This window comes from Passer montanus, unplaced genomic scaffold (assembly GCF_014805655.1).
Source record: "Passer montanus isolate IOZ18808 unplaced genomic scaffold, ASM1480565v1 scaffold10, whole genome shotgun sequence".
Taxonomy (NCBI): Eukaryota; Metazoa; Chordata; class Aves; order Passeriformes; family Passeridae; genus Passer; species Passer montanus.
Window position 1 is genome coordinate 19285984 of NW_024356505.1, and position 12309 is coordinate 19298292.

Genomic DNA, 12309 nt, shown 5'->3' on the forward strand with positions numbered 1-12309 from the left:
CATGATAATCTTATAATTTTATTTCTTTTTTTTTTTAGTTCAGTTGCTAGCAAAGGGACTTGGATGTAAATTTGAACTCTAAAAGGGTTAAGATTACTAGGGATACATAACATGCATATGTTATATATCCCTAGTAATCCTAACCTTTTCAGAGTTCAAATAGAACTCTGTATAGAGCTGGTTTTGAAGCACTACCTGCAAGAAGCTGGTATCAAACATTACAAATATTTTCAAATTTTGCTGCTGAAAAGAGCCTTCCTCATATGTTTTACCAAGAGGTGACAACAAAGTTTCTTCTCTAACCAGACAGGCTTGGGAGCCCAAGCATCCTGCTCTGAAGGAGTTCACCTGGACAGGTGAGCAAGGCTCAGTGCTCCAGCCCTTGCTGGAGGAAGCTGTGCCAGCAGCAAGGAGCTGTGAAAATGAGTGTTGGCAAGGGCAGAGGCACTTGCTACATCTGTGTGATTAATGCAAGCCATGCTTGCAAAAACACACAGCAAACCTTGACCTGCATTAATCACACCAAGAAGGGGAATTATTTTGCCTGTCACTATGATTAGGCTGTGTCAGAAGGAAACTTTTTCCATATTGGCAGTTACTAATATTTACTGAAATGCTTTAAGGCATTATTTAACTAAATTTTGTTTCACTGTGACTAAGGCCTTCTTTCTTGCTCTTTTCATCCAATTACCTTCATCATGCTGGTAAGGGGACTTTTGTCTCCATTTGTGGCAGGGCTTGGGTTTTGTTTTTTTCTTTACTAGTTGTGGAATTTTTAGTGACTTTTTGATTAAAGTGAATACTGAGCCGCTTTTGTCTCCATTTGTTGCAGGGCTTGGGTTTTGTTTTGTTTTTTTTACTAGTTGTGGAATTTTTAGTGACTTTTTGATTAAAGTGAATACTGAGCCTTTCTAATTTCTGAATTGTTTCACTTTGTTGTAGAAACAAGAGGTAACAATAGTATGCAAGGAATTTTTCACACTGTCTGTGTTTCTCCTGCCTGCTTAGGAGGACCACAGACCTCTCCAGGATATAAGAATTGTCTTTCACTCAGACAAAAAAAAAAATCTCCTAAGGTCTGATTGCATACAGAAAATACAAAGTTTTTTCCTGGAAAGAGAAAAGCTGGAAAAAAAATACACATTAGATAGTCTTTAGACAAACCAGTTAAGATTAACATTTGCAGCATCAGCAGGACCTTGAATCTGGGTCTGCTGCATTTCCATGTTCAGCCCACTCTCTCCCTCTGTCTGACTCACCACAATTACAGCAAAGGATTCTATCTCAAGGGATGTAGGGATCTTCATCTGTAGGGATATCTGTAGGGATCTTCATCTCCAGCCAATCTACATTTTGTGATGGAAAAATGTCTCATACATCATACCTTCAGTTAATTGTAGTATTTCCAGGAAACATTTTTTTTTTTTTAATTCAAAACTACTCTGGATATTGGAGACTTTGCATCCAAAGATTCTCTTTAATTTCTTTTTTTGAATTTCAGCACTGATCCATTAACTTATCAGGGATAATGGAGAGCATGTTCCTTCTTGTGTAACTGTGCTAATGTATTGCATTTATCAGATTTGGTAATTTTCTGTTTACAGGAAGCCAACATTTACCAGTCATTAGTCTTTATCCTTTTCATCCTTTGCAGCAAGGAGTGATCTGTATTTTCTCCAGTGGAGCCACTGAGATTTGTAAGCCATACAGCCTTGAATCTGATATTATTCACAATGGGAGCACTCTCTCTCAAATTAACTTATTGCAGAGAAATGTAAATCAATTATGTTTACAGCTCTCAACAAACAGAATTAAAATGTTCCACCAGTCTGTTTCGAATTCCTAATCATTTTTGTGATTAACCCAATGTCTGGGATTTGCAAGAGAGTAGGAGATGAATTGGTTTCTCTTCATTATCTGACACAGTTCAGTTATTCCTGAGGTGTCCTGAAGAAACAAGCAGCCAAGAAAATTCCCCTTAAATAGTTAGCCATGAGGAAATGGTTAACACCCGCTGGCATTCCTCAGGATCACTGTGCCAGTCAGAAGGTCATGCTCTTGAGATGGCAAATGAAGCAAATTGAATCCCAGGCCAAGAATGAGCACACAACCAGCCTGGCAAGGCCAGCCTGCTCATGCACTGTGAGAGAAGGCAAGAGAATTGGGTGCATGATAGACAGAAATGCAACTTTGGAAAATAACAAGCAGCATCCAAAAATGTGAAGCTCAAAGCACCACGCATCTCCCCACCATAACATTTCAACACTGTGCTCTGCAGCAGCCATCTCCCATTAATTTCATTTCATTTAGACCAGTACAAAAAGAAGGTTTTGATTATCCCTGGGATCTGTCTGCTTTTGCAATCACATTAAAAGCTAATCCCTCAGTGTATGTTTGATTGTCTCCTGGCTCTGAAGAGCCTTTTGGGGCAGGAGAGGTCTGCCTAAAGATCCTGCTCCCTTCTGGCAGCCATCAGGGCTTGCATCCAGGCTCCCCATCCCTCTCCTGGGGAGAGCAGGGATGTCCTTGGGGACACCTTGTTGCTCTCTACAACAATTTCAAAGAAGGTTGTAGTGAGATGGAGGTCAATCTCTTCTCTCAAGTAACAAGCAACAGGATGAGAGGAAATGGCCTCAGGTTCTGCCAAGAGAGATTTAGATGAGATATTATGAAAAATTTCTTCAGGGAAAGTGTTAAACACTGGAACAGCCTGACCAGGGAAGTGGTGGAGTCACCATCCCTGTGGGTATTTAATGGATGTACAGATGTGGTACTTACAGACACGGTCTTTAAGGTCTTTTCCAACCTAAACTACTCTATGATTCTATGATTCCATTTCTGAAGGACATGTGTCTTTCAGATATGCCCAAAAAAAAAAAAAAAACCCAAAAAAATAACACCCAGGGCTGGAGCATTTTATGTTTTTGTACAGTAAGACACCACCATTTTTAACATAATCACTTTTGTCTTCCCAGCACACACGTGAAGCAGAATCTGCCCCATCAGACAGAGGAGAGGCTCTGGTAGTCTGAGCATGTGACAGCTCCCTATGTAATATTCCAAAGAAGTGCATTAATTCAGGAGAATCCAGTCTGCTCATACTGCCCAAAAGCTCAGACAACTTTTTTGAGATGCATTGGCTGGGTCAGCTCTGCACAAAACAACAGCCTGAGCTGCCAGGCAGACTGTGCTCACTCTACCTCATGAAGAATTTGGCCAGCTGGGAGGGAAAGGAGCAGCCCCCAGCCAGAGAAGAGATGAGCCTCCACAGCTGCAGGAGCCCAGCTCCTCCTGCTCTCCAGATGTGCAGACTGTGTGTGTCTCCTCCTGCTCTCCAGATGTGCAGGCTCCCATGGGACAGGCTCTGCACTAAAGCACCATTGCACACAGCAGGAGCAATGCTCTTACAAAGAGCTTGCTGTACTCAGCAGCTTCATCCATCCCTGGATTTCAACAGCCCAGATCCTTCACATCCTTATGTAAATCTCTGCTCAGTCTAGACTGACTTACGCAAAAGCCTGCACTGATTTCTACAAATCCAGCATTTAGTGGCTTGACACACTGATAAAATATCACATTTTTTATTCCAACCTTATAATCAGAAAGTCAGAATTACAGTAAATGGAATCTTTTCTATCCTCTGTTTTAAAAGGTCTAATTATTTTATTATTCAGTGTATGTACACGCGGATAAGTAATAATTATTCAGAGTATTATCCTGCATAATAGAGCCAGTTAATGCTCAGAGATAATAGCACAGAGACAGCTCATTATACCAATTTGTACAAAAATAACATAATTATTTTCTTCTTCTGAACAAACTTGTTCTGGTGTGATAAGAACAAGTTTCAATCACTTCTTTATTTGCTGAAAGATTAAACGCTATGCAGCCAGTAAAGTGATTATTATTTTCATGATGAATCATCATGTGCAACGAGGAATTAGCCATCCAAAGGATTTGAAGACAAACTCATACAAGGCTACATTAAAATAAGGATGGTCCTGAAATTATTGCACGTATGTTTCTAAACAGCCTTCTTACCAGAAATATCACTTAGGAGTTCATCCTGCTAACAGCTGAGAAAACTCAGATGAGTATGGAGAGGCAGAAATGGTGATGTTTCCCAGACTGCAAGTTTGAGATGCAGAAAACCAGTTCTGCCATTGAGTGGTTTCACCAAGGCTGAACCTACACTCCAAAGCAGAACAATGGAAACACAGAAGGAGGCTTTCCTGCCAAAAGACAGCTTTGCTCCCTGATAACTCAGTGGCCTGGAGTATCATGGTCTCTGCTGGATCTAGCAGCCTGCTGTCCTCAAAGTGGGCGTGGAAGTCCTGTGACAAAGTATGCGTTTTACTTTTCCAGCCATTTTTATCTTCATTGCCACTAATCCAAGCCCTCTTGGATTCAGTACTTCTTTATCTAATCCCTTATTCCACTTTTACTCTGAAATTAAAAAAACTCTGGGGAAAAAAAGGAGAAAATATAAAACAAATCTTGCTACTCTTGGCTCCTGTCTCTCTTACTCTAGTGTCTCCCCAAAGTCAGCTGTGCCCCAGAGCTGTGTCCTGGGAGCAGGGCTGAGCAGCAGGAAGGAGACTGACCTGCCATCGCCTCCTTTTCTTGTGGGATGGGGCTGCCAGGGCCAGAGACTCTGGTGAGACAAGTTACTTTTAAGAAGGAAAAAAAAGGAGGACAAAGAAAGAACTAGAATAAAATCCCCATGGAAAAGGAAGACTTTATTCAAGCTTTTCTGTCTTGCATACCTTGGAGTCTGTCCTGCAGTGGAAAATCACCATTATACTGAACACAATTTCATCACTCACTTCTGCTTTTGATGAAAACTCATTCATGGTGAGTTTTATTCTGCACCAGTATTTATGCATGTGCTCAGGGAATGGGAAGGTTCCCCTTAACCAAATGAAATACTGTTCATGCCTCTAGACAGAGATTATGGATCATTGTAATTTCTATCTCCCAGCAGAGGACCTGAGACTGTGAATTTGTCTGCAGCCTTAGGTATTTTCTACACCAGCTCTGTGAGGGTGAGCAATGAGCAATGCTGCTCCTTAATCACAATCTGTGCTGCTCTGACTGGAAACTCAGGCTGGTTCTCAGGCCAAGATGCTGACAAATCTCCTTCTCTAACACAAGCAGCAGGAGCCTGGCTCCATGGACACAGGTGAACCTTGCCACCCTCTCCCCTGTATCTGGGGCTTACTGGAGGAATGGTGCATGTCCTTGCTCTGGATTCCAGTTAGTCAGTGACACTGCCATGTGTAAATCTTATTCCTACAGTGCTGATGGATTTATTTTCTGAGGATTAGAAAGGGCATTTTTATCATCTGAATTGCATGAGCCAGCAATAAAATTCACTGGAATATAGTGCCTCTATAAATATTTCATAGAGATATGCCAAGTACTATAAATTGTTTAATAGGCTGCTCCCAAGCACCATGGAAGCACGGTGCACACCAAAGGCCTAGGAATGGTCCAAAGTCTAGGAGGATCTGCCTGTCCCACCTGTTGGGAAGAAAATACACTAAAAATCTTGCTCAGACATGGTGCTTACCAGCATGTCAAGTCTCCATGACAGCTCTGAATTTTCACAGCATGCAATCTGGGCAGAATGTCAGAAAGAGTAGAAAAAACCCTTCATATTTATGGCTGAGACATTTCTGGGGCTTGGGAAGCCTTCTTCTCCACGTTGAGTGAGGCTGACCAGGGATGGCACAGGGCAGGGCAGTGGTATGCATGAGGCTCAGAGAGCAGCTGTACCAAGAGCTGCTTCACACCCTCCACAGCCTCTCACATCTGCTCACCCCCATCCCTCACCACACCCTCCAAAAATGACCTCTGTGGCTGCCCCCTCTCCCCCTGCTGAGCAGATGTGGTTTTTATGCAGCAGATGTTGCTGCATACTTGGTACTCAGCACAGGAAGTGAGAATCATTTCTAAAAATAAAAATACAACAAGCAGCCTGTTTTGGAGCCTATTGCAAATGTTTATATAAAAGTCCACTTTTTATTTAAAGACATGGAATTTGAAGGCCATACTCTTAAAAAATGGTGTTCCAGGTGCTATGCAGTGACCTGCGGCTAAAAAACACATCTAAGCAGCCTGTCCACACCAAAGCATCTCAGAAATTTCTAGAAAGGCTCACTTGCAGTCCACGACAGATGGTGCAAAGGTTCTCTCCTAATCCTCTCTGTGGTATGTTACATTTAATTCAGGAAATCCACACAGATCCCTTGGAGTGACAACAGAAGTTCTGTTCATTTGCACAGAGGCCATTGCAGTGGGTCCTGAGCTCCCCAAAGCTTCTGATGTTTCAGTAAAATAGCATCCATTTCAATAATCTTAGCCAAGTTTGCAAACCTCGAGCAGACTTTCTTACCTGCAAAGGGGAAGAGATAAGAAGTCCTTTTTCCCAGCCAGGCTTTCAATTTTCTCAGCTGAAAAGCAAACAGTTCTGGTCAAGAAATGCCTCCTTGGGACTGGAAAAAACACAGTAAGAACAAACGGAGCTGGGACCAGATTTGGTTTGATCCAATTTTCAGTTTCTTCCATTTTGTTTCCCCACAAGGGAAGGTAAAGGTTCGCTGTGGGCACACCACCTCAGCCCACGGATGCTTTGCTGGTGTGTTACACAGGGAAGAAGTGTGGACTTTGCAGTCCAAAACTCAGCCTGCGGAGAGCAATGGGCAGCATAATGTCAGGTTTGCTGGGCTGTGTCAGAAGAGCCCATCAGAGGATGAAGGTGGCAGCCCTGTGTCCCCTGAAGCTGGTCACACTGCCTGGGAAGGAGGCAGGAGTGGGGACCGTGGGGAATGTCCATAGGAGGACATTCCCTGGCTCCCACCAGCACAAATACACCATAGGATGTGACACCCAGTGTTTACCTGATTTAGAGGGTAGCCAAATGAAAGACAGGGTATGGCTTAACCTAATCATGGCTCGATATCATGCTTCATATTTCTGAAACATCCATGCTACAGGAACAAGCTGTTAAGGATTGCAGCTACTGGAAAACAGCTATTTAATTCCATATTGATATTTCATGTTTATTGCTTTTCCCCAGCTACCTTTGTGCAGGGAACAAACTTTTGTTCTTATAAATTACTATTCCATCACTAATTACACAGTGATCAGTTAGTTATAATAGAAGGGGTTTTGTGATAAAGATGAGACCCAGAAGTGATTATAAAGCATACATAAGGTTTATGTGATATGAAGAGCTTCACAGGTATCTCATTACACATATTTTGTTCAGGAGTGATTAATAACATTATTCATTTTCTAAGCCTTTTTCATTGTTTTGTGGAATATAGCCCAGGCATTTTCAAATTTCTCATGTCTTAGTTACTTATAGGAACTTTTTATACTGATGTTAAGTTTCTGTATTTATTTCTGAACTTGAAAAAAAATAGCTCCAAATTTTAACTCATCAAGTAGTTCTTACGGGAATCAAGAAATTAATTAAACTAAGCAAAATAAAGAACAGAATCATAGAATCATTAAGGTTAGAAAAGACCTCCAAGATCATCAAGTCCAACCAGGCAAGAGCTGTCTTCAAGCTAGAATCAGTTTCCTAACTTGCACTTAGCACTTGAAGACACTCTTGAATTAAAACAGTTCCCCAGATCCCCTTGCCAGTTCTCTCTCTTACTGATCACGTGCTCTCAAGGAACAGGTACATGTTCATTCCTTACTATGCTGCCATACAGTTGCTACAGCAGATTTTCCTTCAGGTGATGGACCAGCAAGGGAAGACCACATCCACAGCCTTTTAGGAGGAGGTAAAGTCCCAGGTTCCATATCCCTGTTGTTGAAAGATGCATATTGCAGATAAAATGTGGGTATGTTTCACTGTTTAAAAGTGTTACGTTGGTCTCTTAGCATCAGACCATGACCAGGCTTCATGAACTGCAGGGCTGGAGCAGTGGCTCTGGATAGGGAACACTGGATCCTCCAAAGAATCAGCAACCAGTGGTTGCTCTTATGTTCACTGTGATCCTAGCTCCTTTTCTAACTTCCTCCTAGTTCCTTTTCTGCCGAAAGAAACTGTCTTGACCCACAAAGACCTTTTCTTCCTTATTCCTGTCAGCTTTGTTTTTCTTTGCAATACTGCTGAGAGGTCATTCAAATTGTAATCTCATGTCCCAGAGGTTTTGTCCGTGATATTTTCATGTTCCTTTTCTCTTTGTTTTGTTGTTTGTTTGGGTTTTTTTGGCCTAAGATAAAGGAGAGAGAAAACAGAACAAGTCACTGCTGCATAAACTCCAGTCTCCATAGCAACAATGAGAATTTTACAATTTTACGGTTTTACAATTCCAATCCTATAGTCTCACCTGATGCTTGGGAGAGTGGGATGAGGTTAAAATATTTTCTAACTTACTTGTTCATTGCAGTTTTAAAAGCAGGCAACTGGGGCGAGTAACATAGGCCAAATTAGACCCAAAAGCTTTCCTGAGATCTGGGGTGTGAGGCAGGGGCTTGGGAAGGGCAGGTAGGAAGTACTGGATTTACCTCTGTAGGACTTGTATGCAGTAAAGTACACTGCTGTAACACAAACTGCCTACAACAAAGAAAGCAATGGAGAAGGGAAAATGTTAACACTAAGCAGTGCTGGTCTTCCTCTGACCATTCCACTACTGCGGGATGTGCAGATGTGTGTGCCACACTCCTGTCCACACCACAGCAACGTGTCTGTGACACACCATTAGGCATCCGAGTTGTTTGTGGAGAGGTGTTGATTTCCCCTCTCTCAGTCTGAGCTAAGTTCCCCCAAGTGAAATCAGCAACCAACAGCATGACTGGTGCTGTGCTGGCCACTCTCTCTGGTGACCAGTGAGAGGACCTAAGGGATTGGCATGAAACTGTTCCAGGGAGGTTTAGGCTGGGTATTAGAAAAAGGATCTTCACTCAGAAGGTGGCTGGGCACTGGAACAGGCTCTGCAGGGAAGTGGTCACAGCACAAAGCCTGACAGAGTTCAACAAGCATTTGAACAACACTCTTGGGCACATGGTGTGATTTTTGTGGCTGTCCTGTATGGGGAGTTGGACTTGATGATCCTTGTGAGTCACTTCCAACTGAAGTGATTTTGTGACTGGAAGGACAAAAGCAGGCTGAAATACAGATGCACCTAAACAAACCTTACTGCACATAAAAATGCCCTTAATTTCTTTTCCAAGCTGATCTTTCAACTGACAATGTTAATTTGGAACAGCTGAACTGGACAGGAATGGTGTAATTTAACTCAGAAGGAAAAAACAAAGCAGTGTAGTTCAGTTTCATAATTTGTAAAGAAAAGCCACAAATGCATTTTCCTTTTTACTGTACCTGAGTGTAAGTTCTGGGAGCACTGTACAAGACCATCTTAAGCTTACCATCATACTTAGGACAAGTCCATTTTCCCACTACTTAGTAGTATGTGCTCACATTATAAATTGAATAGGATGGAGTTCTCAAATCAGTTTTAACTATTTGATTAACTAGAGGTTTTTTTTCAGCTTTGAAAATTTATTTTAATTTACTGGATTATAATCAAAGTTGGCTTCATTGATAACAGCATAATATTTTTAATATGTACTCAAGTAGTCTGCTCTGGCAGGCTTTCTGTGCTACAGATTCTGTACATTATTCCACCACAGCAAAGCAAAGTGAAATTCTGCCTTTGATACAACCCCAACAGGGGAATTTCCATCTGACATCAGATTCCTCTGCATGTTTTATTTGTTTTGCTATTAATCTCACAGGATAAACACATATCATTGTTTCAGATTCTGTACTTGTGTTTTCTCCAGCCCAAACCAGAAATAGGAACCTTTGGGGGGGAAAACTGGTAAATGTGCTCATTTGTTTAACACAAATTTCACTTCAACCCTCAAGGAACGTAACTGGCATAAACCAGAACGCTCATCACTGATAGAAGTTGTGTTCCAAGTGATGGTGTTTCAACAAACAACTTATTAAGGACTTTACAGTCGTAATAAGCACTTAAAACAAGTTGATAAATACTCAGTAACTAAACTTCATTTTATTAAAAAAAGGATTCTTCCTTGTTTATACTTCAAGTACTAGCTTTGAAATGGTTACGGAGATTAAACACTGAACTCCCCAGACACACATATCAGTTGTGCAGGATCATGTATCCTGTAAATGAGCTTGTTGAAATACCTGACATTTCCTCATAACACACTGTTAAAAGTAGCAAAACCATTTAGTTCTTATGCACTGAATTTATGCACTCACTTATAGCTCTCAACTTCAATGAACAAAGAATACTTTGTATATACATACGTAAAGGTTGCATCTAAATAAAATTTGGTTCTGTGATCTACATGTAGCCTACCTGGTAGACAGAGCATTGGAAAAGCTGGAAGGACTCAGCATTGTCAAAGCTGTTCCCAGAGCAGAGCTGTGGCCACTGAAACAGCTCCTACCAAAACCAGTGGTTTTGCAGCAGGTGGTGCATAACCTCTATGAATAAAACCAGATCATTTACAAGTGCAAATGTTATCACTTCTAACACTTTTTAATTTGTGTCAGTCTTTGAAGCCAAATTCCTGATGTGGCTCTGTTACCATCATATTTTCTGGAAAAATCTCCTTGCCCAGGATTTTTCTCCTGGGAAGCTGAGAAGCCTCAGAGAAAAATGAAAACAATAATTATTTTATTTGCTTCTCCTGTGTTTTGCTGCTGTGGAATGTGTTTGGACATTGTTTACCAACAGGTGGTTGTTTCATGGGTTTCATGCGAATTGTTTTAACTTAATGACCAATCACTGTCAAGCTGTGTCAGGACTCTGAAAGGAGTCACAAGTTTTTCATTAGTATCTTTCTAGATTTCTGTCTGTATCCTTTTGGTATTCTTTAGTATAGTTTTAGTATAGCATTCCTTAATATAATGTAATAGCATAAAATAATAAATTAGCCTTCTAAGAACATGGAGTCAGATTCCTTCCTTTCCTCACCTTTGTTGGGGCACCCAGCAAATAGAAGATGGCTCCACAGGGAAGACCCCTCCACACACCATTGTCTTAGATTACAATGTGAGATGTAACCAAAAGTATGCATTCCATTACCATCTTCATAAACTGCTAAAATAGGTGGGGCAGTATTCTTTAACTTTTCCATGACTCATCCCTGATAACTCCCTCTGGGGGGCTATCTCTGCTAATGGGCCGTCCAGTCTCATGACTCATAAAATTATATCTGCATGACTCATAAAATTATAGCATCCCACTGTGAGATGTCCCACCCAGGGGAGGAACCAGACATTCCTACCTGGATATAATCTGAGGCTTGGAACACCACAGTGGCACTACCACTGGATTCCCAGTGAACAAGAGCACGATACCCACTCCTGGACCTCAAGAGATAAAGACCAGATTGTTCTACAGGATCACCATTTTGCAAAGACACATCCATCACTCCAACAGGACTGTAGCCACCATTTCATCAGACTGTTCCCACCACCCTGACACACAGGGTATCAGGTTGTATTCTGACTGTCAGTTTAAGCCAGTGTTTCTGTACTATTGCCTTTATTTTAATTTTCCTATTAAACTGTAGTTCTGCCTTGGAATCTCCCACTGGTTTGTTTTCAAACTCGTACAACCATTGCTCACTATGAGGTGGGCACACCCAGCCTGGTCCAGCACCAGGACAGCAGTAGGAGATGGATCAGGCACTCCTGTTTATCAAACAAGCCCAGTAACACCTGAGCTGCTGCATCTATACCCTCCTGCATCTACGCCATCTAACAGGACGGATTTACCCTGAAATTCTTCCAAGAGGTATGAAAATCAACAGTTAAGCAGGATAACACACAGAGACTTATTTTGCCCTAGAATGTGAGCTGTTTTTCAGTGATTCAGCTTTCACACTACATCAAAGCTACATAGATCCTCTGTGGTCCCACTTGGGTAAATCAGTCTGCTGGAAGATTCAGCCTTCCCTCTGCTATTACTTTAGCTACAGAAAGTAGAAGATAAAATAGATTATGACAGGCAGGGAAATCATGTTTCTTTCATTAATTGTCCAATATTTTTACCTAGAAGCCAATGAAAATTTGGCCACTGACTCATCCGTGCGTTGTGTCTCACAAATACATATTCAAGAAGAAATAGAATGTCCACTAATAATTCAAAAATATTAAAAGTCCAAATAGTTAAGGAATAAAACTTCTTCATAAATCCTACCTTCAAGATGTTACATTATTAATTTACTTTTAAGAAATAAATATGTCCTAATATCTCCTGCCAGGCAGTCAGTTTAAAAAGGCATAAACCCAAATCATAGGCG

At 41.3% G+C, this 12309-nt stretch overlaps 1 long non-coding RNA gene across 1 annotated transcript in view; it reads right to left on the minus strand.

Annotated features, from left to right (window-relative positions):
* LOC120503396 overlaps positions 1-6455 on the minus strand; it is a 31595-nt gene extending 25140 nt beyond the window's left edge. The window contains exon 1 of the long non-coding RNA XR_005627734.1: positions 6398-6455. This is a non-coding gene — a long non-coding RNA (uncharacterized LOC120503396). The remainder of the gene's footprint in view (positions 1-6397) is intronic.
* Between the last annotated feature and the right edge of the window lie 5854 nt (positions 6456-12309).